The following is a 27,370-nucleotide window of genomic DNA, read 5'->3' as shown; positions in this document are numbered from 1 at the left end:
GATTGAGCAGGGCTCTGCACTCTGCAGGAAGTCTGCTGGAGATTCTTTTCCCTACCCTCTCCCCCCCCCCCCCTCCCCCCCCCCCACCCCCCCCCCCAACACACACACACACACACTCTCTCTCTCTCAAAAAAAAAAAAAAACCTTAAAAAAAAAATGTTTGTGAATGCCACACATTTAACCACCTGCTATGGACATAAGAGTGAGCAAAATCACTGCCCTCATAAAACTGCCAGTTCAGTGAGAGAGATGGACATTAACCAAAATATTACATAAACATATCATTACAAACCATGATAAAGGCTTATGGAGGGTAACGTGTAGGGCACTAGGGGCATTTAGATCAGAGGGACCTGATAGGGCCTGAGGGTTCCTAGAATATTACCCTAGGGACTTCAGGGTCCTTTTAATTCAGCATCTGATCTTCCTTCCCTTCCTCCTCCCCCCCTCCTTGCTTCCTGTAGTAAATATTTACTGGGTTTTTTCCTATGTACAGAGGATAATGCTAAGTTCTTTATATGTATGGTCTCATTTGGTTCATATAACAAACTTACAATTCAGTACTTTAAGACAAAAGGGTCTGATGAGAAAGGCCAAACCACACTTTGTTATGAGAACTATATACAATTCATAACATGAATTAAGACTCTATTGGCTGCAGGTGACAAATATCCCAATCACACTTTCAAAAATAAAACAGGAAAGCCTGGACTCATGTAAATGCCCAGAATGAGCCTAGCATAAAGCATGGTCAGATCCAGGTGCTCCAAAGATGCCACCTAGGCTCCGTCTCCAACTCACAACTCAGCTTTCACCTGTGCTGGCTTCAGCACTCCCCCTGGGGTGTCAAGATGACCACTTGCAGCCTCAGAATTATGCCCATTCTACAGGCTTGGCAACTCAGTTGGAAAAAAAAAATGAGAACTCACTTTTTAATAGTTCCAACAAAACTCCAGAGTCCTTAATTGGCCTGGATTTGAGACCATACCAACGTCAACTGCTGTTCTCTGATTGGCAGTCATGTGTCCTCCATCTAGAGCCAAGGGATAGACCTGACCCCACCAGAATCCAGTCTGAGAAGAGAGAAGGACATGGCCCTCCCAAAGGAAAATCAATATGCTCTCACCTAAGAAGAGAGAATGCATGCTGGGTAGTCCAAGTCCACTAATCTCTATTGTCCTCTAAGTATGGAATTACAGTGGATTTTCAGACTATACCATATGTTCCTCCATCAATTGGGTGTTCCTCCCTAAGAAGTGAGCAAGAGTTCTCGTTTAGTGCGACACTGGCTGGATTTGCCCTGGTCCTACTCCAGCTGCTCAGAGACCTTGGCTTCTTGCTCTGAGGCACTTATTGGAGTCTTAATATTTGCTTACTTACTCAGAGCAGTCTCCAAGTCCCAATACTTTGTGGAATACTTTTCTGCCTCCCTTTAACTCCCAAATGATGTGCCCTACTCAGTGCTGGTGTGACCAGCAAAGCTGCAGTTCTCTTGCTCTTTGACCAGCATCACAGGGTCTGTGTAAATTATAGGGAGGAAAGGGAATAAGAAGCCCTTTGTTGGGAAGTTTTGCTTCCCTTTTGGAGGCTGAACTGCGAATGGCTTCCACTGGGCAGAAAGAGGAGTATCAGGGTAATTCCTGGAACATCTAACAAATAGACCTCCATAAGAAGGATCCTGCGGGAGGATCAAGGCTAAACATTCTATGAGTTATACAGCAAGCACTACAATAATCAGCTGCAACCACTCTGTCTGTGGGCATGTTTTAAAATCGGCCTGGACCCCCCCCAGCCAATGATCCTCCCACAATTTCTGCAAATTCCCAGCAGCTAATGCTCTAAACAGCCTCTTTTGGTTCTGACTCCAGCTCCTGGTGGATTTTTTTTATCTCACTCACTGAGGCTGATCTCTTCTTTCTGATCTGAGCTGTCCCAGAGGTGGGACTCAGTTCCCTTTTTCCATGTGTTACCAAAAAAGAAAAAAATACACATACACAACCTGAATCGAAACGCTGTGTCTTCATCAGACTTTCCTAAAGTTATGAAGAGACAGAGTGGTTTTATATTGTTACCATTACCATGCTCCGTGGCTCCTTCACCCTCTGCAGACACTGCTTGTATTTCCCTTTGCTCAGGAAACTAAATTCCCCTTATATTATTCAGAGCAACTTAGCTCTCCATCCCCCTTCCTCTGATCTCCAATGCCCCATACCTAGAGTCAGCCCCACTGTGAACTATCCACTCCAGGTTCCACGCCTGACCAGCACTGAGGAACAAAAGGAAGTTTTGAACTTCACTCTCTCAGCACCACCATTCTGTACTGGTGAAGAGAATGGAATGATTTTTTCCCCCTATGAATATGAATTAGGCCACCCCTCTTTCAAAAGAACTGGCTGGAGTCAATTTTGGTTTTAAATAGGTTTCTATTATACCACTCTATGTAAACTCACCAGCTCACAGAAAAGCCTATGTTACTAGTCTGATACAATCCTCAAACACCCATACTGGGGTCTACTGACACTAGTAATGTAATTAAGGAAAGCGGAGCTTCTGTCCCAAAAGTGTTGCCTGTCTTTGAAGGACAAAGAGGTTTTTTGGTCTTGTGCCACCCTGTGATGGAATTCCTCTTGTTTCCAGGCTAGAGTTCTAGAGCCTCAAAGTCCAGTGAAATAGGCAAAACTAAGCTATCTGCTTCAAGGTTTCCTTTCACCTAGGTTGGTGGGGGCCTGAGACCAAGACTAAAACTGGCTGAGAGCCTTCTCCAAAGAAGAGGCAAGGACAAATGCAAGAAGGTTTTCTCCCAAGACTGAGGCTGGCTCTAAGTCTTGCCTACCTGGGCCTTATCAGGTAATTTTCCTTTTTCTTCCAAGGGAAGGAACATCAAAGCCTTCCAACCAGAGGTCTCAGCCCCTTCCACTGCCTCATAGGCAGGAGGCAGAAAGGCTCTAGAAGGCTGTGAATACCAAAATGTAGCAAATCCTAGGAAAAAAGAATTCTGAGCTTTGAATTCCGTTGTTCCTCACACCAAGAAGTACAACTGTAGACACCATGGCCCAGTAGCCTCCTTCAGGAAATTTTTTTTAGTTTCTGGGAAGGGAAAGGTAGTAAAAAGTCTCTAAATTCTTCTCAGAGACTAAGATTTATAATACTAGATAAATCTTTTACATAAGGGGAAGACAAAAGTTGACATTTCATTCATTAATATTGTAATTAGAAGAATACAACCTTAAATATTTTTTAATCTATAGGAATCCTTTATAAAATTCAAAACAGAATAAATACATTCCAAATCAAATAGGAATGTTTTTAAAAAGTAAATGGGAACATTCTATTCATATTCCTCTACACTTGCTCCTTTCACTGATAGAGAAAGTTAACTTCAAAGTTTTCACAGCTGGGGCGCCTGAATGGCTCAGTTGGTTAAGTGTCTGACCTTTTTTTTTTTAAGATTATTTATTTATTTATTTGACAGAGAGAGATATAGCAAGAGAGGGAACACAAGCAGGGGGAGTGGGAGAGGGAGAAGCAGGCTTCCCGCGGAGCAGGGAGCCCAATGCGGGGCTTGATCCCAGGACCCTGGGATCATTACCTGAGCCGAAGGCAGACGCTTAACAACTGACCCACCCAGGCGCCCTAAGTGTCTGACTCTTGATTTCAGCTCAGATGATGATCTCAGGGCTGTGAGATCGAGCCCCGTGCTGGGCGTGTAGCCTGCTTGAGATTCTCTCTCTCTCTGCCCCCCAACCCCCAACCCGCTCATGGACATGTGTGTTCATTCAAAAGAAGAAAAAGAAGTTTTCACAGCCACAGAGTATTTCATAGTACCCTATTCATGGATATTTACCAAGACAGTGAACATTCCTATCCAGAGAAGTCTTTGCTCATATCTTAAATGAAATTCTAGTTTCATCTGGAATGGATGAAATGGATATAAGCATTTTTTTAGATGAAATTACAGTTTACCCTGTTGTGTCTCACCTACTGTATTCTTACCCATTTTCTATTGGGTCTGTCTTTTCCTTATTGATTTATAGAAACCCTTTATAGATACTAATTCATCACCTATTACATATATTGCAAAAATTTTCTCCCATTCTGTGAGCTGTCTTCTAACTTTGTTTATGACTTTTGCCAGACAGAAGTTTCTCATTTTTATGTGGCAAAAGCAGTTTAAAACTATTCAGAAGGTACTGTCATAGGAGCAGCACACCCCGAGCTCTGAGCCACTAGCCTCTTCTGCTGGCCGCCACATAATCTTGCTTGAGTTCCTGTGATGAAATGGCTGATTCAGCAATCATTTTCTGAGCTATTCACATCTGGCCAGGGCGGTGGTGTAAATGAATCAAGCAAAGAACGAGCAAAAAGAATTGTAAAGACTTTGTTTGTTTCCAGCTATTTGGAGGCTCTTTCTTAAACATTTGGAATCATGTACTAACAATGTCAAAAGAATCCTGAACCATTAAAAACCCAAAAACATCTTTATAAACAAAAATCTGAATATTTCCAGACTCTTTCAAACTGTGTGGGCTTTAGGGCATTATTTGCTGTCACTGTTGAAGGAAAAATAAATTCCAGACCCCACAGGAATAGAAAGCTTCAAGAGTCTATTGACTCGTGGAGTTTTAAGCAAGAAACCTTCAGTTTCCCTTCAGCCTCTCACAGATTAGCACTGACTCAATCTGATCCTGAACAGTTCAAAAAACCATCATGGCCAAATGGGATTTTCCCTGTGAAGAGCACTTAGTCCCTATTCTGGCAAACTCTGCCTAAAGGCCCAGTACCTTGTGAAGGTTGTCCACTTGGCCAGAATATCTCTCCTCTCCCCCAACATAACACTATTTAGGCACGCAGTGCAAAATGTAGGCCTAAAAGATGGTTCTGGCCTCCTTCCCCACTAGTTGGAACCTGGCACTCCCTGAGGAACTTGGTTCTGGGCAATGAAGATTCTGCCATAAAATCACTCTTCAGCACCCAGTGGTACCAAGAAGAAAAACAGATGGTCTGTCTCAATGTGGCTTCAAAGCCATTATTCCTACCACCTTACAAAAAAATCCTTCCTTTGCCAACGTCTATACCAAACAATTACACTCCTTCTCACTGCTGTCAGCTACTGACCTCTCGGTCATCAAGACCTTTGGCCCCTTGATCACAGTGTGCCTTTACACTCCAAGTCAGACCTCTGGCCTGGTCATGACCTCCTATATCCTTCTGTATTTCTACCTCTCCTTGTCTTTACTACTACAGTTTCATTTTTCAACTTCATTGAGATTTCCAGTCCCTTGACACCCACCCCCATCATTTTGCTGCCTATCAGTCCTCCTCTGGAGTCACTCCTTTCTCCTAACCACCTTGACAACAACCACTTTGCTACCAATATTCTAGACTCCTCTTACTCCAAGTCTTCCACCTGGATCACAAAATATAGCCCCTATTTGAATACAAATGTCCTCAGTTGCTGAACACTGCTAAAATAACCATTAAGTCATGAGGGCTGCTCTTCCTCTAGAAAGTCATCATCTCCAACATTACCTGGGCCTTCAGCACTACTCAGCTATCCACCTACATGTCTTCAGATCACTATTAGCTCAACATTTTAAAAACCATGTCACTGTCCCCACTACCCCACCTGCTTCCAGCAGATGACTTTAATTTCTTCTGTTCAGGGGCGCCTGGGTGGCTCAGTCGTTAGGCATCTGCCTTCGGCTCAGGTCATGATCCCAGGGTCCTGGGATCAAGCCCCGCATCGGGCTCCCTGCTCCGCGGGAAGCCTGCTTCTCCCTCTCCCGCTCCCCCTGCTTATATTCCCTCTCTTGCTGTGTCTCTGTCAAATAAATAAATAAAATCTTTAAAAAAAAAAAAATTTCTTCTGGGCGCCTGGGTGGCTCAGTTGGTTAAGCAACTGCCTTCGGCTCAGGTCATGATCCTGGAGTCCCGGGATCGAGTCCCGCATCGGGCTCCCTGCTCGGCAGGGAGTCTGCTTCTCCCTCTCCCACTCCCCGTTTGTGTTCCCTCTCTCGCTGTGTCTTTCTCTGTCAAATAAATAAATAAAATCTTTAAATTAAAAAAAAATAAATTTCTTCTGTTCAGAGAAAACAAAGCCCAACAGAAAGAAACTCCAACTTTCTGTCTCCCCCAAATATTCACAAGTCCCTCTGTCCCATCACATCCCTTGCCCCTATCAAATAAGACTTGAAAATTCTCAGCAGAGTGCTAGCAAAAGGTAGGAAAGCTATAAATGGCGGTGGTGGTGGTGATGGAGTTAAATTCAATGGCAGCCTTTGTCCTTTGTTCAAATCAAGTTTCATCTCTCCACCAGTGTTTAGGATACGGTAGACCCTTTCCCTCAGGGGCCCTGCTCAATTTTTATTTCTCTTTTCTATCTTCAACTTCTCCCTCTTAACTAGCTCTTTCTCCCATAGCACAAGGACATGCTCCAATCTCAAAAAAATAAATAACCCAAGGGGCGCCTGGGTGGCTCAGTCGTTAAGTGTCTGCCTTCGGCTCAGGTCATGATCCCAGGGTGCTGGGATCAAGCCCCACATCGGGCTCCCTGCTCGGCGGAGAGCCTGCTTCTCCCTCTCCCGCTCCCCCTGCTTGTCTTCCCTCTCTTGCTGTCTCTCTCTCTGTCAAATAAATAAATAAAATCTTTAAATAAATAAATAAATAAATAAATAACCCTCCCTAGACCCTGTGTTGCCCCTTCACGAACTGTCCTCACTTCATAAATAAGCTTCTTGTAAGAGTGGCCTCTCTGTCCATAGCCTTGCCTCCATTCACTAGCTGCAGAGGTACTGCCTAGTAAAAGATTGGACTGCTCTTGCTCTTACTTGCCAAAGGTCTGTTCCTTGGGAAAAAAATTGCTTTAGAGATTAGCAAAGAAGCATTGTAAAAGGAAATACATTATGTTGCTATTCAGTTTTAATAATATGAATGAAAATAAATAAATTTTAATAATATAAATGAGATTTATCTTCATATCAATACTACTTCTGACTAGAGTATAAGCAAGATTATTTAAAGTGTTCTTTAAAACAAAGAAATGTTTTGTTTGTTTTCCCAAAACTATCCTGATTCTCTAGATCCAAAAACTAGAAACAATCTCTCCTCTGAGTTCCCACAGCATTGGTCTGTATCTGTCATACCCTACCACTTTATCTTGAGTTATCACAAAACTCTCTGCAGTTAATAAATATTTGATAAATGAATAGAATTTACAAGTACCTATTATAGATCAGATAATTCTAATCTAATCAATCTAATCAACTAATTAAATCAGGCTGCCTAAAGAACCTCTACTGACATTTTGCTAACTTAACCAACTGAGCCACCCAGGCGCCCCATTTTGCTAACTTAATATAAGGCTTTTTTCACACATTGAATTTAATAAAGTTACATTCAGTCACTCATATCCTATAATTTAAGTTTTCACTTACTTAAATGTACCTTGCAAAGTTTCAAATACTGAGGTATTACCATGTCGTTTGGGGTTCAGTCCGAAAGGACTAAGGTAAAAGTCAATGAGGCAGGAATTACCCAATCCAAGGGTTGTGAACAGGGCATTCAAGGGGAAGGAATGCATCTTTCCACTCCCTCACCTAAAAAATACCCCAAGAAATGCTCCTCCCGGAGGGACTGAGACTTCCTCTCACACAATGTCTGCTCCCCTCTGCTCCAATTCCTTTCAGATAATCTGAAAGTCAGCTCCTCAACAAAGGCACAGCTTTGCCCTTGTTGGACCTCCCAAAGTTTGCTCATATCTGAAACAAGGAAGTTTGCCTAGAAAATCTCAAAAGTTTTGTTTTTTTTTTAAGTAGGCTCCACACCCAGCATGGACCCTAGGATCAAGACCTGAGCTGAAATCAAGTGTCGGATGCTTAACCAACTGAGTCACCGAGGTGCCCCTCAAAGGTTTTTTAATGTAAATAACTCCACGCTACTTACAGTGTGAAAATCAAATTTTATTTTGAAAAGCAGGTTCAATTTTGAAAAGCAGGTTAAAGAAACCCAGTGGTAAATCCTTTTGTGATACTGAAGAATCTTCATATTCCAACCACCCCCAACATAACTGTTAGATCATCTACGTGAGACCAATAATTCTCCTAAAGCAGGACACAGAGATTGGTATCAGGAGCTTCATCCAAAGCACTGACATTCTTGCCCCCCAAAGTCCCTCTGAAGAAGCCAGTCCTTAAATCCTTATTGAGGCAGAATTATGGGCTTAGAGGACTGTGCTAAGGGCAAAAAGGTGGCCAGGAATGCATGCCAGGAAACACAGGGCAGGGCCAGGTGACAGGCTCCAGTCCCTCTGGAGCCCGAGCCAGAACCTCCCAGTTTGCTTTACCCTCACAGACGGTGTAATTTCCAGCAGGGCTAAAAATCGCCAATGCCACACAGCCAGAGGGCAGGGCCAGGCTGGGTACACAGAAGCCAGCAATGAGCCAGAGAGGCTCCTGATTTAGAATCCAAGCAGAAAAGAAGTGTGGTGGAGAGCCTCCCACAGAGGACTTATAAAGTAGCTGCCCTCTTTGGGTAAGATCCAGGTTGCCAATAGGAAATCTCTTACCTCCATGGGCCTCCTCACTTGTTCCACAGTCTTTCTCAGCAGCCTGATCTTTTTAGAAGGCGAGATCATGTGGCTGGGACTCAAGGGACACCAGCTTACTGATTTTGGAAACATCCCTCCTCTGTGGAGTCACCAGCTCACAGAGCAGAAATTTCCCATGGTACTTGTTTCCTCTCTCCCTAATACAAAATCCAAGTGATGAGACTAGTCCCAGAACCACCCAAGTCAAACTATAGTACAAAGATTGTTCTACATAGCTCAACATGCCTCAGAGATAAAGATTCCTTCAGTCCTTTCCTTACTCACTCATTCATTCAACCTCAGTTTTCTGACTGGCCACATGCTCCAAGCACTGGGCAGCAAGTATGCCTTGCAGAACTCTTAGCAGATACCACTCTAGCAATTACCCAAGAACCTCTCTAAAGTGGACCCTGTTGGTTCAGAATTTCTGACTGGAGATAACTGCCTTTTATGTTATCAGAATGGGTTAGCTAAAATATTTAGTTGCATAAATATGATTGTCAGTTGGAAAACTGAAGTAACTTGAGACTTCTGATTTTCTACTGATTAAAGCAGGTCCTCTTAGGATCTCAACTAGTTAGTGCATACATGCAATAAGTGAATTAACATGAGATTCCAAACTTAATGACTTCACAAATATATTTTTTTCATGTAATTAAATCAGACAAGCCCTTCCCTCATGGGTCTCAGTCAATATGCTTCTACTGTATTGCTTTCAAAAAAATGAAGCCAGAATTCAATAAACTATGAAGTCACCACACTAACTCTGCTGTAACCAAACTGGCCAGCCTTACTTCCAAAACACCTCAAGCTATTTATGAACAGATTAGGACTTTTTATCCCCCTTAAATCAACAGACCATCCCACATTCTCTGGTTTAGAGGAATGTCAGGACCTACAAAGGCCAGAGGACAGGACAATGACTGTGAATAGCATGGTATCTTCCCTGGCCCTCTTCTTCCTTCCACCTCTTCACTGTGGGTATCCCTAGCTCCAGACTGCCACTTTTACTCTAGTCTTTCCCTCCTTGGAAAATTCATCTCAAAGAAATGCAAAGTGGAGATATGAGAAATGCAATTTGAGGCCTGAATACCTGAGTCTGAGTCCTAATTCTACTCTCTGATTGAGATTCAGTGTCCATATAAAAGGAGAAAAAAAATAATGCACAGCATACAGGACTTTGTTAGCCATGTCACTATACAATGGCCTTCATAAATTGCAGAGTGATCTTTAAATAATGTTGTGGCTGTTGTTTTATTATGGTGATTACTGCCCACTCCTACCTCTCCTCAAGCTCTACTCTCAGGTTCCAGTTGAGACCACTGCCACACACTCCTCTCCAGGGTCTGTCAAGACTACCAACAAGAAAGGGAGAACCAAGATAAGATCACCCCTCCCCTAAACACCTCAAGGGTGTCAAATTTAGAGTCCCACTCTTACTTATTGCCTTTACTTTAGCAGTACCTTTTCCTCTAAATGGGGATCCCCAATCTACAGAATACTTCCTTTTGGATGTACCTCTGGCCTTTCAAATTCAACTCCAAGAAAAAAATCTGTCTCCCCTTTCTAGAAGAGTGGTTCTCCTTTCCAGTTACCCCCTTTCTGTCATGACGAGTAATTTTCCAACTTCACAGGATAGACACACACCTTGGCATAATGTAACTGTGGTTTTGGCCCACCCACCACCCTCAAGTCAGAATCTATTTCTTTTTTTTTTTTTTTTAAGATTTTATTTATTTATTCATGAGAGACACAGAGAGAGAGAGAGAGAAGCAGAGGGAGAAGCAGGCTTCCCGCTAAGCAGGGAGCCCGATGCGGGACTCGATCCCAGGACCCTGGGATCATGACCTGAGCCGAAGGCAGACACTCAACCATCTGAGCCACCCAGGCGCCCATTTTTCCTATTTTTTTTAAGATTTTATTTTTCAAATAATCTCTACAACCAACATGGGGTTCGAACTTACAACCCTGAGATCAAGAGTCGCATGTTCTATCAACTGAGCTAGCCAGGTGCCCCTCCTATTTTTTAAATGCCTTTTTTTTTCTGAATCAGAAAAGATAATTTCTGTTAACAATGTGTTGTGTGATTTTTTTAAGATTTATTTTTATTTATTTAAGGGGGGTTGGGGCAAAGGGAGAGAATCTTCAAGCAGACTTCCCGTTGAGCACAGAGCCATGAGATCATGACCTGAGCTGAAAACAAGAGTTGGACACTCAACCGACTGAGCCACCCAGGTGCCCCTGCTGTATGATTTTTTTTAAATATATACACATAGCTATTGCTGTATTTATTTCAACTAAAACAGATTCATATGCTATATATTTTTTCATGTATATATTATAGCCATCTTTATGTGTCAATAATTATAGATTTACTTCATTTATCATTGTATGGATTTACCAGTTTATTTGGCCAATCCCCTATTGATGGCCATTTTGATTGTTTTATAAATTCTGCAGTGACAAATATCCTCATAAATATATCCTGTACATTGCCCTGGGGATAAATACCTAGAAGTCAGATTGCTGGTTTAAGAATGTGTGTACTTCAGGAGCACCTGGGTGGCTCAGTGAGTTAGGCATCTGGCTGGCTCAGGTCATGATGTGAGGCTCCGAGGATTGAGCCCTGCGTCAGGCTCCCCACTCAGTGGGGAGTCTGCTTGTCCCTCTACTTCTCCCCCTACTCATGCGGTCTCTCTCAAATAAATAAAATCTTAAAAAAAAAAAAAGTGTGTGTACTTCAAATTTGATACATATTGCCAAATAGACTGTATTAATTTAAATTCCCAGAGTATGAGTTCCTGTTTCTTCAAACTCTCACCAGCAATAAATATTATTTTTAGTATTTGTCAATCTAACAGTTGAAAAACGATGTCTCATTTCTATTTGTGTCTTCTAGATTATAAGGTAAATACCCTTTTTCTATGGGTTTTACAGGTCATTAGTATTTATTCTTCTATGACTTTGACCTATTTTCTTTTTGTTTTGCTACTGATTTATAAGAGCTTTGTGCACACTGAGATATGTTGAAAACTTTTTTTTTTAAGATTTTATTTATTTATTTACTTGAGAGAGAGGGTGCAAGAAAAAACAGGAACAGTGTGGAGGGGCAGAGGGAGAAGGGGAAGCAGACTCCCCGCTGAGCAGGGAGCCCAATACGGGGCTCCATCTCAGGACCCCAAGATCATGACCTGAGCTGAAGGCAGGTGCTTAACCCACTGAGCCACCCAGGTGCCCCAAAAACTTTTCTTAACTGGTTTGTCATCTACTTTTTATGGTGTTTGTTTTGCCTTTTTTTAGCTAATACATTGCACTTTTTCCTTTATAGTTCCTGCCTTGGGTGCCATACTAAAATAACTATTTTCAGGGTGCCTGGGTGGCTCAGTCGGTTGGGCATCTTCCTTCGGCTTGGGTCATGGTCTCAGGGTCCTGGGATCAAGCCCCACCTTGGGCTCCCTGCTCAGTGGGGAGTCTGCTTCTCCCTTTCTCTCTGGCCCTCCCCCCTGCTCATGCTCTCTCAAATAAATAAAATCTTTAAAAAAATAAAATAACTATTTTCAAGTACACTTATTACTTTAGTTTTTGTGTTAAAAACCTTTAATCCATCTAGAATATGTTTTGCTAGAAGGTGAGAGGGATTTTTTTTTAATGGTTAGACATTTACCCTAAACACTATCCTTCCCCAATAAAACCTAGATCTGTTTCTGGACTTTCTAATCAATTTTGAGCTCTGCTCACCAACAAAAATTCTTATTTCCAGGGCACCTGGGTGGCTCAGTCGGTTAAGCGTCTGCCTTCGGCTCACGTCATGATCCCAGGGTGCTGGGATGGAGCCCCGCATCAGGCTGCCTGCTCAGTGGGGAGTCTGCTTCTCCCTCTGTCTGCCACTCCCCCCTGCTTGTGCTATCTCTCTGTCAAATAAATGAATTTAAAAAAAAAATCTTTTAAAAAATTCTTATTTCCAGTTGGAATATTTTTTTCATTGCCCACAACAGGTTTTATGTAGACTGCTACCTATATACACAATGTTGTCCTTGCCTGGAACATCCTCTTATCTTCCTTCCACAGATCCTTCAAAGCAAAACCATTTCTGAGGTAAGAAGTAGTAAATGCTGGGGTGCCTTGGTGGCTAAGTTGGCAGAGTGTGCAACTCCTTATCTCAGGATCATGAGTTCAAGCCCCACATTGGGTATAGAGCTTACTTAAAAAAAAGAAAAGAGAAAAAGTAGCAAATGCTATTTAAAACAAGAAATGTGGGCATGTGGGTGGCTCAGTTGGTTAAGCATCTGCCTTTGGCTCAGGTCATGATCCCCAAGTCCTGTGCTGGGCTCCCTGCTCAGCTGGGAGTCTGTTTCTCCTTCTCCCTATGCCCCCCCCTCCCTGCTTGTGCACTTGCTCTCTCTCCCCCAAATAACTAAAAATCTTAAAAAATAAAAATAAAACAAGAAATGCCTTTTTAAAAATTTTTTTTATTTACTTATTTTAGAGAGAAAGAGAGCATGGGCAGGAGGGGCAGAGGTAGAGAGAGAGAGAATTTCAAGTAGACTCCATATTGAGCTTGGAGCCTGACATGGGGCTCAATCTCATGACCCTGAGATCATGACCAAGAGTCAGATATTTAACCAACTGCACCACCCAGGCGCCCCAAACAAGAAATGCTTTCAAAGGAGAGAAATAATGTAAAAGAACACATCAGACCTTCTACAAATACTTTGTGTGGCTAAAGAAGAGGATGAACTTTTTACTCAGCAGACCCATTCCAGTGGGCTTTGGACATACGGAAGGAAGTTTGGAAGAGAGTAGAATTCAATTGCTTTGCATAATAGAGTAAGAAGTATCTGGAATGCTTAGTGGCAATAGAGTTAGGAAGATCTGCAGAGGAAAGATACGATTATAAGAGGCCAAAGCCATACAAATGGGTGATATGAATAATGATGAAATCCTAATGGAGAGGTAGACCAAAAAAAATACTTTAAGGGACAGTGATAGCCAGTATTAGAATTTAAGTTGCTTGCTTTGTGGCAATGTAAAACACTCTACATTACCCTAAATCTTTAATAAAGTCTGCTATACACATAAAGGCTTTAGCTGGGAGATATCTGAGTTCTACATCTGGGTGAATATGGATGGAAACAGGAACAGCATGCCTGAGATGGTAAGACCATCTATAATCTGAACTAATTTAGTGGAAGCAAGAGCTCAAAATTAGAATGACCATAAATAGATGAGCTCCCAGGAATTTGAAGAATCTGGGTGAAGGAATCAGACTCTCTATAAGCTGGAGAATGACACTTTGAGCCAAATTTTTAAGGGAAAAGATGGTTCCAGCTAACTAATGGGATACATTAGGACACTCAATCCTCAGAAGCTTTTAAAAAGGACTAAACTACATGAGGTTCAGCGGTGATTTACAGAAGAGACCAGTGGGGGAGGTGCCAATTACACATGCTCCTGTAGAGGTGTTCTGGCCCCTACCCTACTTAGTGTGTCCTCGGTCAACTCTCATCTCTTCCATGAAGCTTTCTCTCAAGGTTTCAGCTCTCAGATGATTCTTTTCCAAAACTTCCATTTTACCTAGAATCTGAACCTCAGTGTAACTTTAATTGTTCTTTTTTTTTTCCTATTTGTTACCTTCTCTATTGAATTCAACTATAGATGCCTTGTAGACAAGAACCCCAATAAGAGAGAGAGAGAGTGTGTCCACATGCACAAGCGAGGGAGGGTGGGAGGGAGGGACATTCTAAACATCTTACATTACACTCAGAGCCTACTTAATTCCTGGTGGGGAAATAGTGGAAGACAGTGATGCATAAGCAAGTTTACTAATGACCCTGGATAGTGATGCTCCTAAGAACAAAGAAGGAGGAATAGGAATAGGAAGAAATAGAAGAACAGGGGGAAGAGGGTGGCATAATGAAAAATATAATTTGGCTTGAGACATGCTGAGTTTGAAATACGTAAGAGCCACCCAGGTTATGATGGTAATAGTGTTTGGCCATCACGAATCTGGAATGCAGAAGAGAGATTTAGGTTGGAGAGGGAGATTTAAGAGTTTCTAATATATCAGTGGTAGCTAAAACCATAAGCACATGTGATATCACCCAGGGATAGTATATAGACGGGAGGAGAGAAGGAGGTTAAGGATAGAATCTTGGGAAATGTCTTCATGTAGGAAGCCTGTTGGGGAAAACAAGCCTTCTACAGTTTTATGAAGTTACAGTTACATCTATATAGTTATGTGCCAACTAATACTTATAATAGATGGACCAAATAACTGGCTCTATTGAAGACCTCTAAATGCCCATTTCAAGCCCTGTTTTGATCTTCCTGTAAGTGAGCTCACTCCCTGATCTTCAGTTAAAACTGGAGCATTTCAGAGGAAGTGGAAGGAATGGACATGGGCCCTGGACCAAGGCCCCTGTGGTGGGGCCTGTGGGTAGGAGGATGCTAATTACTAGATGAACATCATACCTAAGGGCAGGATCAAAGCTAAGCCTTTGCATATAGTTTGTTTCACGATTAGCTCATCCAACTGAGTTAAAGTGGCCAACCAGAGATCTCACTCATGACAGTAAAGGCACATACATACATCAGGGTCTCAAAGGGACCTAAAATTTCTTAATCAGGAGTCTTAGAGATTTCTGTCTGCTTCAAGTGCTCTTTTCCTGGCTGTCCTGGTTGAGAATGGCATACAGAGAAAGCAACTAATTTCCTCTTTGGTTACCAGCTCTGCCAGCTGGAGCTCCTGGCACTTGGTCACCCACCCTGCCAGATTTAAATGATCTCCACCTCCAAGACTGCCCTGCCTACAGTGCATGGGTTTATCTCCACTGAAGGATTGAAAAAAATAATAGTCTGGACTACCCATGAGCTATAAAAGATGGATTTCACAGGCAAAGCAGAAAATTTACAATGCCATAATCATTCCATAAGAATGAGCTCCATCCCACTTGGCACTGATCCCATATGTGAAGTTGAAATCTTGAACTAGCAGTGAGACCTGAGACTGATGCTGAGATGAATACTCCCAGAGTAAGAAGGAAGGGGTGCTCAGGAGAGCTAGGGAAATCCTGGAAGAGGTAAAACCTGGGGAAAGCAGCCTCAGAGAAGCCTCCTTCCTTGGATCCAGAAGCTGATGATGGCATCATCCCATTCACTACTTCCTGTTTTAACTGGAGGAAGGAGGAAGATCTGAATGGGGGAGAAAGAATGTAGAATCCCTACCTCTTCCCCACCTTAGAGCTACACTCCAGATCAGAGCTGTCCTTATGCAGACGACACCCAGTTAAGTAGTCAAACACATGATGTGATTCCAGCAGAAAGACGTAAATACCAGGTGCTCAGTAGGCATTTGTTGAATGAAGAGACCAAGAGAGATTTCCTACCCCCAAATAGTGTTTTTTTCACTGACTGTCACATTACCTTCACCTGGAATTCCTCCATTTGATGTCCATTCCTTTAGGATTAAGCCTCATATTTTCCAAAACTGTGCTCTACCAAACACCATATTCTGTGACATCTTAATATTCCTTCAAAAAAAATGGTTCTCTAGTTAAGTAAGTTTGGAAAATGTTATATTCTCTCCCTTTTGAAGCTTTATAAATGCATATTAAAAACTGTCTTTGAGGCAGAGGCAGTTGGAGAACTAGCATGAAATTCAGGACAGGCCCAACTAAGCTAAGAAGCTTGTTCAGAAGTACAGCTGAGCAGACTAGCATGGCATCCAATTAGCCCAAAGAGTAGCAGGCAGAGTTCAGGATAGTCAACAACTGGGAGATCTGTGCATGGGCAAGATTCTATCCATAGAAGCCTAGATGCAAGAAAAGTCTCTAGTAGGGGCAATGGCAGGGGGGGGCGGGGGGTGGGGGCGGGGGAGTCTCTAGTATCAGAAGGGAACTGGCCTGAGAGAGGCTGGAAAGCAAAAGCCCCAGCCTCTGGTGGGGGGTTGACAGCAGAGTTATAGTCCTAGACAAGGCCAGAGGGTCCAGGCGGGGCAATTGGACAGAGCTTGATCCTCTTAGGAAAAAGCCAAAATAAAGGTGAGATGGAGGAGAGGCAGAGAGTAATGGACAGAGCTGTCACTCACAGTATAGTACACCTATCCAGGAGTCCCCTCTGCTGGGGGCACTGGCTCCAAAATCCTGGTGATCAGCAGATCTAACTACATCACTAGATCTTCTATATGGGGTTATGATGGTTGGGGAGAGATGAAGGGGTATATTACATCCAGAAACTCTACAGAGTTGTGCTAATTCCACTAAGGAGGGAGGCCCAGACCCTGTCAAACTTCAGGAGGTGAAAGGTGGAGACTATTCCTAGAATAGCCTTCTAGGGAAATGTGCTGGAAGGACCCCAGAGGCCTGAATGAAACCAAAAGTCTGAGCTAAAACAAAATGCTCTAGACTTAGGGTAGGAATGTGGACAGAGTAGAAGTTCAAGCCTGAAGGTGAAGGGCATCCATGAACCCAACTGTGAGGAGCTGGAAAAGGCACTGAGATTTGAGTTGCTTCTGTCGAAGACTCCCCAGGAGTCTTTGTGAATTCTCTGTGAGAATTCAGATCACAAAGGCTGTTTGAAAGCAGGGCTGGATGAATGATGAAGAACAGTCAACTAGAAAGGCTCTCTTTGCAGGAATTCAGGTCAAAAAAGTTGTAGATCTGAATCACAGGTGCTATTCTGGCAGCTTCTGGATTAGCTATTTTGGCTCCAGAAAGTTAGTGGACAAGAGGGAACTGCACCTTTGTGTGGACACCCCAAATGCTTTGTCATTGCTTTTGATATGGTGTATTTTGCTTTCTGGTTAAGCCCTATCTCAGCACAGCACATTGGGAAATCAAGACCAGAAGTTGTCTGCGACCAGTGGCCTCTGAGGAAGTGCCCTGCCCATGTTGTCATCAGCAACCTCTTTTGCGCCACCATTTTACATCACTTCTGGGAAGCTGCCTCCCACTTCCTAAGATCTGTGCCAGTCTTGTCTGAGGACATCACAGCAAACCACAGACCCAAAGGTCCTACACTCTTTGTTACATTCTGCCTGTCAGCTGTTCTCCAGACAACATCATGCCTGAATACCCAGCATGCTCATGGGAAGTCTCTCCACCCAACACACCCTCTTGGAATCATCCCCATCAGCCTCCATCCCCATCGCCCTCAGCTGCTTGTCTTCTCAGTCAAAACTGTAAAAAACACAAACTGTTTCTTTAGGGACTCAACTTCTCTTTTCAGGGCCTTTATCTCAAACTCAGTAGTTTCTCCTTCCTGTCCCTATGACTAGGGCAAAGTGCCCTTTCCTCTCTGTCCCTTAGTTCAGTTCTCAGAAATCAATCACATACACTCATTCACTCCTCCACTTACATGACCAAAATGCTTCACAATCAGACCCCTTCCTGGAGTCTCTTCATTTTTAATTGGGTCTTGAAGACTTAAATCAAGGGAAATAAATTTCACTTGTAGAATTCCAAGCACTAGCAAAGAGCTGAAGCAAGTCTTTGAGGGGCAACACACATTCTTGGTGCCCCTCAAATTATACTACTTGACAGTCCAGCCTTGTCTCTTCTTATTCCATCACCTGACACACTCAAGCTGTCTCCTCTGCCAGCCCAGAGGCCAGGCTCCCCTGGACCTGGGCCAGCACCCAATGCCATCTGGTCTCCCTTAGAAAAGCAAAAGAGAGACACCTCTTGTTTACTCAATCATAATTCACTGAAATAGTCACATAACAGGTGTCACCAGCTCCAGAACATACAGTAAGGGCACACCACACCCTCACCTCTGACCCCATCATGGCTTACTCCTTGGGACATATCAACAAATTTTATTTGGAGAATAGGACAGGGCCTCTTAAGCAGTAAACCAGAGTTACCAGTGGTGTTTTGACACTTGTGGATTACACTGCAATGAAACCTTAGAGGTAAAGAACAAAGGCTCTTTTTTAAATCCTCCCCTACAGCCAATAGGTATCCTTCCCACATATGTTGTTGCAGCATCTCTATATATAGAACCTAGCATTCTATAAACAGGATGCTCTGGCTAAACACAACTCAACGAGTAGAACTGTGAGGTAGAGAAAGATGTCATCTCTCCATCTTCTCTCCTTTCCCTAAATCTTGTCAGAGACAGAAGAGCTCTGTGAAAACTGCATGGGTTTTGGAACTGGAGAGACCTGAGGAGAAATAAATCCTAGCTCAGCCTTTTATTAGCTGTCTGACCTTGGACAAGTTACATAACTTCTTTGACTTTCAGTTTGCCCATGTGCAAAGTGAACATACTTCACTGGTTTGCATTATGATAACTAAATAAGAAAATACATGAAAAGCATCTAATATATGTCTGGCTCTCCAGGGATAGGAGTTTGTTCTCCCCCATCTGGCTCATCATGCACCTGGTGCCCTAATGTTACTCTCTGGCTGTCCAAGGCCAAGGTGTGTGCCCCACACAAACCTAACCTTCTTTTCCTAAACCCTATTAAAATTCCCATCCCTTAGAATAACTGATCTAGGGCCGCCTGGGTGGCTCCGTCAGTTAAGCGTCCAACTCTCAATTTCGGCTCTGGTCATCATCTCTGAGTCCTGGGATCAAGCCCCACATGAGGCTCCCTGCTGAGCAGGGAGTCTGCTTGTCTCCCTCCCCCTGCTCGTGCACTCTCTCAATAAATAAATCTTAAAAAAAAAAAGAATAAATAAATAAAAACCAAAAAAAAAAAAAAAAAACTGATCTCCACTAAAAGGAAAGCAATTCTGATGAAATGAATTCAAGTAAAATGTAGATGATATTAATCCTATATTAATTCTGCAGGGGAGGGGCAGGATTTCTACATTAAAAAGAAGAGCTAGAGGGGTGCCTGGCTGGCTCAGTGCACATGCAACTCTTGATCTCAGGGTTGTGAGTTTGAGCTCCACGCTGGGTATAGAAATTACTTAATAAAAACCTTTAAAAATTTTTAAAATTAGGGGTGCTTGGGTGGCTCAGTTGGTTAAGCGACTGCCTTCAGCTCGGGTCATGATCCTGGAGTCCCAGGATCGAGTCCCGCATTGGGCTCCCTGCTCGGCAGGGGTCTGCTTCTCCCTCTGGCCCTCCCCCCTCCCATGCTCTCTCTCTCATTCTCTCTCAAATAAATGAATAAAATCTTTAAAAAAAAAAAAATAATAAAATAAAATAAAATTAGGGGTGCCTGGGTGGCTCGGACTCTTGATTTCGGCTCAGGTCATGATCTCAGGGTGGTGATATGGAGCCCCACGCTGGGCTCTGTGCTCAATGTAGAATCTACTTGACATTTTCTCTCTCCCTCTCTCTCTGCCTCTCCCCTCACTCGCTCTCACTCTCTAAATAAATAAAATCTTGGGGCACCTGGGTGGCTCAGTCGTTAGGCGTCTGCCTTCGGCTCAGGTCATGATCCCAGGGTCCTGGGATCGAGCCCCGCATCGGGCTCCCTGCTCGGCGGGAAGCCTGCTTCCCCCTCTCCCACTCCCCCTGCTTGTGTTCCTGCTCTTGCTATATCTCTGTCAAATAAATAAATAAAATATTTTTAATAAATAACTAAATAAATTCTTTTAAAAATTTTTAAAAAGAACTAGAAATTAAAATGAAAGAAATGACATCTAATGATGAGGCTCCCCTAGATCACAGGGGACCAATGTCAGCCTCTCTCTCTACAGGCATGGCCCACATCACTCTCTGTGCTGAAGATGAACCATCAGAGCTATAGGACAGCATCTCAGATTGCCAAATATCACACCTCAAATCAACAGGTCCAGAAAAGAACTTGGGAGCCTTGGCTACCGCTTCTGCTCTGGCCAGCACACACCCCTTCCTTAGCCAAGAAGTTATAGTGGTGCTTTTTTCCTGGGAGGTTTCCAACACTATTTTAAGCTCTTTGAAATGAAACAGCAACAGATTTGATTACGGTCACAGCTTTGGAATAGCCTGTACAAGGCCTGGGCTCTACACTTCCAGAATACCTTGCTTCTCTGAATGGTTTCAACAAAGCCAGATTAATACAGATGGTAGAGTGGGACTACGTCTTGACTTCTCAGTGACCCAGGAAGAACGACCAAAGGAACATTTCTGGGCTGGACATATAGGATCACAAGAGCAGATTATTACAACTAAATATGGCCCAAGTGTAATCACTTGGCACAATGTGCTATGCTGACTATAAATCACAATTCAGCATGGAAGTTCTCTGAGGTACTCTTTAGTAGTGTGCATGTTCTACTTGACTTTCCTGGCAAACCCCCAGGGAGCCCAGGGCATTTAGCCTTGGCTGGGGTCTCAGGAGCCAGACACCCCTATGAGGTGAAAGGAACTGGCTGGCAACTTTAGCAGATGAAATAAAGAGGAAATGAAGGTGAAGTCCGAGGGGAGGAAAGCACTGGTCCAGGCAGGATTATCCAAAAGCATGTGCTTAGAGAACTAGCAAAGCAGAGACAGTAATAGCAAATGTTTTAAATTCTATTTATCTAATTAGTCACCATGGTAAAAAACAGAATTTTGCTGGATTTTCCTTATACTTCACTGGATTTCCTTATACTGATTTTGTGTTTAATACTGTTTTTGAAATACATACTGAGGGCTGAAAATATGAGGGACATCATAATCTTTCTATTGCTTAGGCCTCTGAAGTTCTTCATCTGGTTCTTGGCTTTATCAAGAAGCAAGAAAAACCAGGATTCCAAAGCTTCAAGGTCAATATTCAATTCTTCATTCAATAAACATTTCTTCAGGGGCTAGAGAAGTGTCAGGTCTTTGCTCAGTCCTGGGATACAGCAGCAAACAAAACAAATATGGTTCCTGAATTCCTGGAGCTCAGTCTAGTGAGAGTTGTTAAGAATAAGAGCAGGAGGGGTGCCTGGGTGGCTCACTCGTTAAGAGTCTGCCTTCGGCTCAGGTCATGATCCCAGCGTCCTGGGATCGAGCCCCCCATCGGGCTCCCTGCTCAGTGGGAAGCCTGCTTCTCCCTCTCCCACTACCCCCTGCTTGTGTTCCCTCTCTCGCTGTCTCTCTCTTTGTCAAATAAAATCTTTATAAAAAAAAGAATAAGAGCAGGATTGGGGTGCCTGGGTAGCTTAGTGGGTTGAGCGTCTGACTCTTGGTTTCAGCTCAGGTCACGATCTCAGGGTCGTGGGATTGAGCCCCACCTCAGGCTCCGCGTTCAGCACAGTCTGCTTGTCCCTCTCCCTCTTCTCCTCCCCCTGCTCACACTTTCTCTCACTTGTCCTTCTCCCTCGTCTCCTCCCCCTGCTCGTGCTTTCTCTCACGCTCTCTCTTTCTCAAAAATAAGTAAAAAAAAAAAAAAAAAGAGAAAGAGCAAGATTCAAAGCAAAAGATTCATATTGGAAAGCAGTCAAGATTCTGCAGCCAGCAATGGGATGCAAAGGGAGGAGATCCCTTCTGGGATGCCAGCAAAAGAGGCCATGGGCAAACAAGAAGCTGTTTAGGGGGGTGGGCTGGGTCAGATAACATCCTTATCCCCCCACTCACTTTGGCAGAGAAGAGAGCCACTGTGGTGTGTTGGGTTTATCAAGAACAGGTGACCAGGGCCCTCAGAGTCACTGCAGTCCTGATGCTGCTCCTTCTCTGCTCACAGCCATGAACTGTGATATGTGCGACATGAGCTGTGTGTGACATCCTGAAGCTCCAAAAACAACCACGACTTGAGTTGTCTACTGACAGAAATTCTAGGAAGTATAGCAGGCCAGAAATGGGAAGCATAAAAATAATTGCCAGAAGCAGCTGAGTGACCCTCCCCACAACTGTCACCCACATTTCTCTGACACTGCATGGAAATGAAAAAAGCCTTATTTCACCTGGAAGAGTGGGGTCATGAAGCAACCTGCTGAAATGATCAGGTTACAGCCAGAAGCCTCTGAGAGGAGTTTCTGCTTTAGGGCGTGAAATGGGCAAGAACGGGGAAAGTCTGTGGCCTGCTGTGTTAGGGAAGGAGCCATTCCAGCAGCTCAGTCCCAGCACTACCAGAAGGTGTGACAGCCATGGTGAAGGTGCCGAGCTGACAACAGCAACATCAAGAACTTCAGAGTAAGTGCCCAGCCAGCAGAGCAGTGGCCTAGACAGATCTCAAAGTATCTGATCTCTCTGGGCCTGTTTCCTTATCTGAAAATGGAGATAATAAAAGAGCATGTGTTGGGGCACCTGGGTGGCTCAGTCGTTAAGCGCCTGCCTTCAGCTCAGGTCATGATCCCAGGGTCCTGGGATCGAGTCCCACATCGGGCTCCCTGCTCGGCAGGAAGCCTGCTTCTCCCTCTCCCATTCCCCCTGCTTGTGTTCCTGCTCTCGCTCTCTCTCTCTCTGTCAAATAAATAAATAAAATCTTTAAAAAAAAAAAAAAAAAGAGCATGTGTTGGTTTCCCAGGGCTGCTGTAACAAACACTACAAAGTGGGTGGCTTCAAACAAAAGACATTTATTCTCTCACAGTTCTGCAGGCTAGAAGTCCAAAATCAAGGTTTCAGCAGGGCCATGCTCCCTGTGAAGGCTCCAGGGAAGAATCTTTCTTTGCCTCTTCCAGCTTCTGGTGGTTGCCAGTAATTCTTGACATTCCTTGGTTTGTGGCAGCACAACTCCAATCTCTGCTTCCATCTTCACACGGATGTCTTTCCTCTGTATCTCCCTCTTTATATAAGAACACCAGTCACTGGATTAGGGCCCATCCTAATCCACTATGACTTCATCTTAACTTGATTACATCTACAAGGATCCTATTTCCAAATAAGATCACATTCATAGGTTCTGGGTGGACATGAAATTTGGGGAGGACACTATTCAACCTAGTACAGAGCACCAATCTCATAAAAACCTTATATATGTAAGGTGCTTGGAACAGTTGCTGGCAAACAGCATATGCCATGTTAAGAGTCAGCTACCCTTCCCTGACGTCTTTGGCAAATGATAGCTGCCATGGGATATATGAACGCTCTGTCATATAGGAATCGCTCTCCCTCCATCTTGAGTCTGAGGGAAGAAACTAGATGGGACAAGAGTTCCAAAAAGAGCTGATGAGGGCACAGGTAGAACACAATGTGTTCATTACCATTCAATACCCCCTCATCAATACCCTACCAATACTCTCAGGCTGGAGTGAGGAAATATCCACTATAATCACTTCATTTGTTTAAGAACACAAAACTTGGGGCGCCTGTGTGGCTCAGTTGGTTAAGCGTCTGCCTTCGGCTCAGGTCATGGTCCCAGGGTCCTGGGATTGAGCCCCACATCGGGCTCCCTGCTCCACAGGAAGCCTGCTTCTCCCTCTCCCACTCCCCCTCCTTGTGTTCCCCTCTCCCGCTGAGTCTCTGTCAAATAAATCTTTAAAAAAAAAAAAAAAAAGAACACAGAACTTATCATTCCAAACTAACAATGGCCCCTTCAAAGCAGTCCTCAAACTAAGATTCATTTAGAAGAAGCCTCCAGAGAAGAGCCAGCAGAGAAGCTACCCTAGTGAATGCAGCAGTTTCACTGCTTAGTCAAACCGTGAGTTCTGATCCCATAGCTTAGCAACTGAATGACTGAGTCCAAACATGAAATTCATTCTCTGAAATGGAGATCTCCTATCTCTAGGATATCTTACTTTCAGATTAGGGGAGGGGAGAAAAGATTAAAGGCTCTTGGTCTTTCTTCTTTAATAAATAAGGTCTGGGACAGTACACAACTGGAAAGAAATAGAGCCAGATCTCATCTGCTATCTTCATATCAAAATAAATTCCAGAAGGATCAAAGATTTAAAGATTAAATTTAAAGATTTAAAAGCACGCGTGCGCGTGCACACACACACCAAGTACTCAAAGAGAATGAATAACTATTTTTTATATTTTTGAGGTAGGGAGATATGCCTGTTCTAAATACTGGCCTAGCAGCAGGAAAAACCATAAGAAAAAAGATTGTTTTGACTACCTAAAAATGTAAAACTTCCCAAGAAAAAAAAATTGCATAAACACAGTCAAAAGACAAATGACAAACTAGGAACTATTCTGCTATATTATAGTCAACACTTTACCTCTTACAGGTTATTAAGAAAATATTACTGGGAAAATATGCAAAAGACATGAATAAGTGGGGCACCTGGGTGGCTCAGGCGGTTAAGCGTCTGCCTTCGGCTCAGGTCATGATCATGGGGTCCCAGGATCAAGCCCTGCATCAGGCTCCCTGCACCGCTAGAAGCCTGCTTCTCCCTCTCCCACTCCCCTTGCTTGTGTTCCCTCTCTCGCTGTCTCTTTCTGTCAAAAAGTAAATAAAATCTTAAAAAAAAAAAAAAAAGACATGAATAAGTGACTCAAAAAATATACCAAAACACATTTGAAAAGATGTTCAATCTTTAATATACAAAAAACATCATTAAGTCATACTTATTGAGTGACATGTCTCCATTACTATTTGAAGCATTTTACTTAGATTAATTGACTTATTCTTCCTGAAACAGGTGCTATCATCATGCTTACCTTATCAAAGATGAAACTGAGAAAGAGAGAAATTAAATGACTTACCCAAGGTCACACAGTAAGTGGCTGAGTCAGAATTCAGGCCCCCGCAGGCTGGCTCCAGAGTCACATACCGTATCACATCACATCTATCAGAGTCACATTCTCAACTACCATATTATAGTGACAAGACCACTTTTCACCTATCAGATGGGAAAGATGAAAAACATAAAACCCAGTATTACTGACAATTTAGGCACTCTCATGTGCTATTGGTAGAAGTTAACATTCTTAAGGGTAGCTGGTTCCATGAATCAATATTTTTTTTTTTAAAGATTTTATTTATTTATTTGACAGACAGAGACACAGTGAGAGCAGGAACAAGCAGGGGGAGTGGGAGAGGGAGAAGCAGGCTTCCCGTGGAGCAGGGAGCCCGATGCGGGACTCGATCCCAGGACCCTGGGATCATGACCTGAGCCGAAGGCAGACGCTTAACAACTGAGCCACCCAGGCGCCCATGAATCAACATTTTAAATGTGGGGGCACCTGGGTGGCTCAGTTGTTACGCATCTGCCTTCGGCTCAGGTTGTGATCCCGGGGTCCTGGGATCGAGCCCTGCCTCGGGCTCCCTGCTCAGTGGGAAGCCTGCTTCTCCCTCTGCCACTCCCCCTGCTTGTGTTCCCTCTCTTGCTGTGTCTCTGTCAAATAAATAAATAAAATCTTAAAAAAAAATTTTTTTAAATGTGCGTATCCTTTTTTTTTTTTTAAAGATTTTATTTATTTATTTGAGAGAGAGAGTGTGAGAGACAGAGAGCACGAGAGGGAAGAGGGCAGAGGGGGAAGCAGACCCCCCGCCGAGCAGGGAGCCCGACGCGGGACTCGATCCCGGGACTCCAGGATCATGACCTGAGCCGAAGGTAGTCGCTTAACCAACTGAGCCACCCAGGCGCCCCAAATGTGCATATCCTTTAACTGATCCATTCTATTTCTTAGAATTTATCCTAAGGAGATAAGTAGACAAGTGTACAAAGATTATATACAGGGTGCTTATCACAGAATGTACATAATAACAAAAATACTGCAAATAGGTGCACCTGGCTGGCTCAGTCAATAGAGTGTGCAACTCTTGATCTCAGGGTCCTGAGTTTGAGCCCTACACTGGGTTGCAGAGATCACTTAAAAAAAAAATACTGCAAATAAAAAGTCCAACAAATACACCAAAAGTCCAACAAGTTCGTCATTCAACAAATATTTACTGAATACCAACCAGGAACTGTCCTACGTAACAGCTAGAGAGCAGTGAATAAAAAAAGAAGAAAAAACAATCTGTCTTCATGGAGCTTACATTCTAATGGAAGGTACTGGGCAATAAACAAATAAGAAAAGTATACAGTATATCAAGTGGTGTTAAATGCCATAGAGAAAAATAAAGGAGAGAAGGGAGTTAGGAAATAAAGGGGGTTTGCTACAATTTTAAGTAAGGGAGTCAGGGAAGGCCCCATGGATAATAGATCAGATGAACAGATTAAATATTAAAATATAAAAAGCATTATGGTACACCCTCACATTAAAATATAATTTAGCCATTTATTCTACATTTATTTACATAAGGAGTCTACAATAAACTACAAAATGAGAAAAGATTCTCACCACACACACAAAAAACAGGGAACTATGTCAGGTGATGGATGTGTTAACCATATTGTGATAATAATTTAAAAATATATATGTGTTCCAAATCATCATATTGTACACCCTAAACTTACACAATGTTATATGCCAATTATATCTCAATAAAGTGGGGGAAAAGGTGAAAAAAGATTACAAAATGGTATAAAGAAGAAAAACAGTATTAAGGTATGATTCCATTGATATGAAATTACATGTGTATACATGCTTATGCCTTAAATGGGATAGAGGAACAACACAGGAAGAATTTGATAATACCAACCAAGGGTCCAGGCTGACTGCAGACCAGTGGTGCCGGCAGCCTTTATTTGTTCTCCACCGTGCTCATCCTTCTCCCCACACCTACACTTTCATCTATTTATTTCTTGTGGTGGGGGGGGGCAGAGGGAGGAGGAGAGAAAATCCCAAACAGGCTCCACACCCCGAGATCATGACTTGAGCTAAAATCAAAAGTCAGATGCTTGGGGCGCCTGGGTGGCTCAGTCATTAAGCGTCTGCCTTCAGCTCAGGTCATGATCCCAGGGTCCTGGATCCAGCCCCACATCGGGCTCCCTAGTCGGCGGGAAGCCTGCTTCTCCCTCTCCCACTCCCCCTGCTTGTGTTCCCTCTCTCGCCGTCTCTCTCCGTCAAAAAATAAATAAAATCTTAAAAAAAAAAAAAAAAAAAAAAAAA

At 43.2% G+C, this 27,370-nt stretch overlaps 1 long non-coding RNA gene across 1 annotated transcript in view; it reads right to left on the bottom strand.

Annotated features, from left to right (window-relative positions):
• Positions 1-23,107: 23,107 nt before the first annotated feature.
• Positions 23,108-27,370, bottom strand: part of LOC110588686 — a 17,391-nt gene continuing 13,128 nt past the window's right edge. The window contains exons 2-3 of the long non-coding RNA XR_002480827.1: positions 25,076-25,212; positions 23,108-23,210 (exon numbers count right to left, since the gene is read on the bottom strand). This is a non-coding gene — a long non-coding RNA (uncharacterized LOC110588686). The remainder of the gene's footprint in view (positions 23,211-25,075; positions 25,213-27,370) is intronic.

This window comes from Neomonachus schauinslandi, chromosome 10 (assembly GCF_002201575.2).
Source record: "Neomonachus schauinslandi chromosome 10, ASM220157v2, whole genome shotgun sequence".
In the NCBI taxonomy this organism is placed as follows: Eukaryota; Metazoa; Chordata; class Mammalia; order Carnivora; family Phocidae; genus Neomonachus; species Neomonachus schauinslandi.
This window is presented reverse-complemented; position numbering and strand designations above follow the sequence as displayed.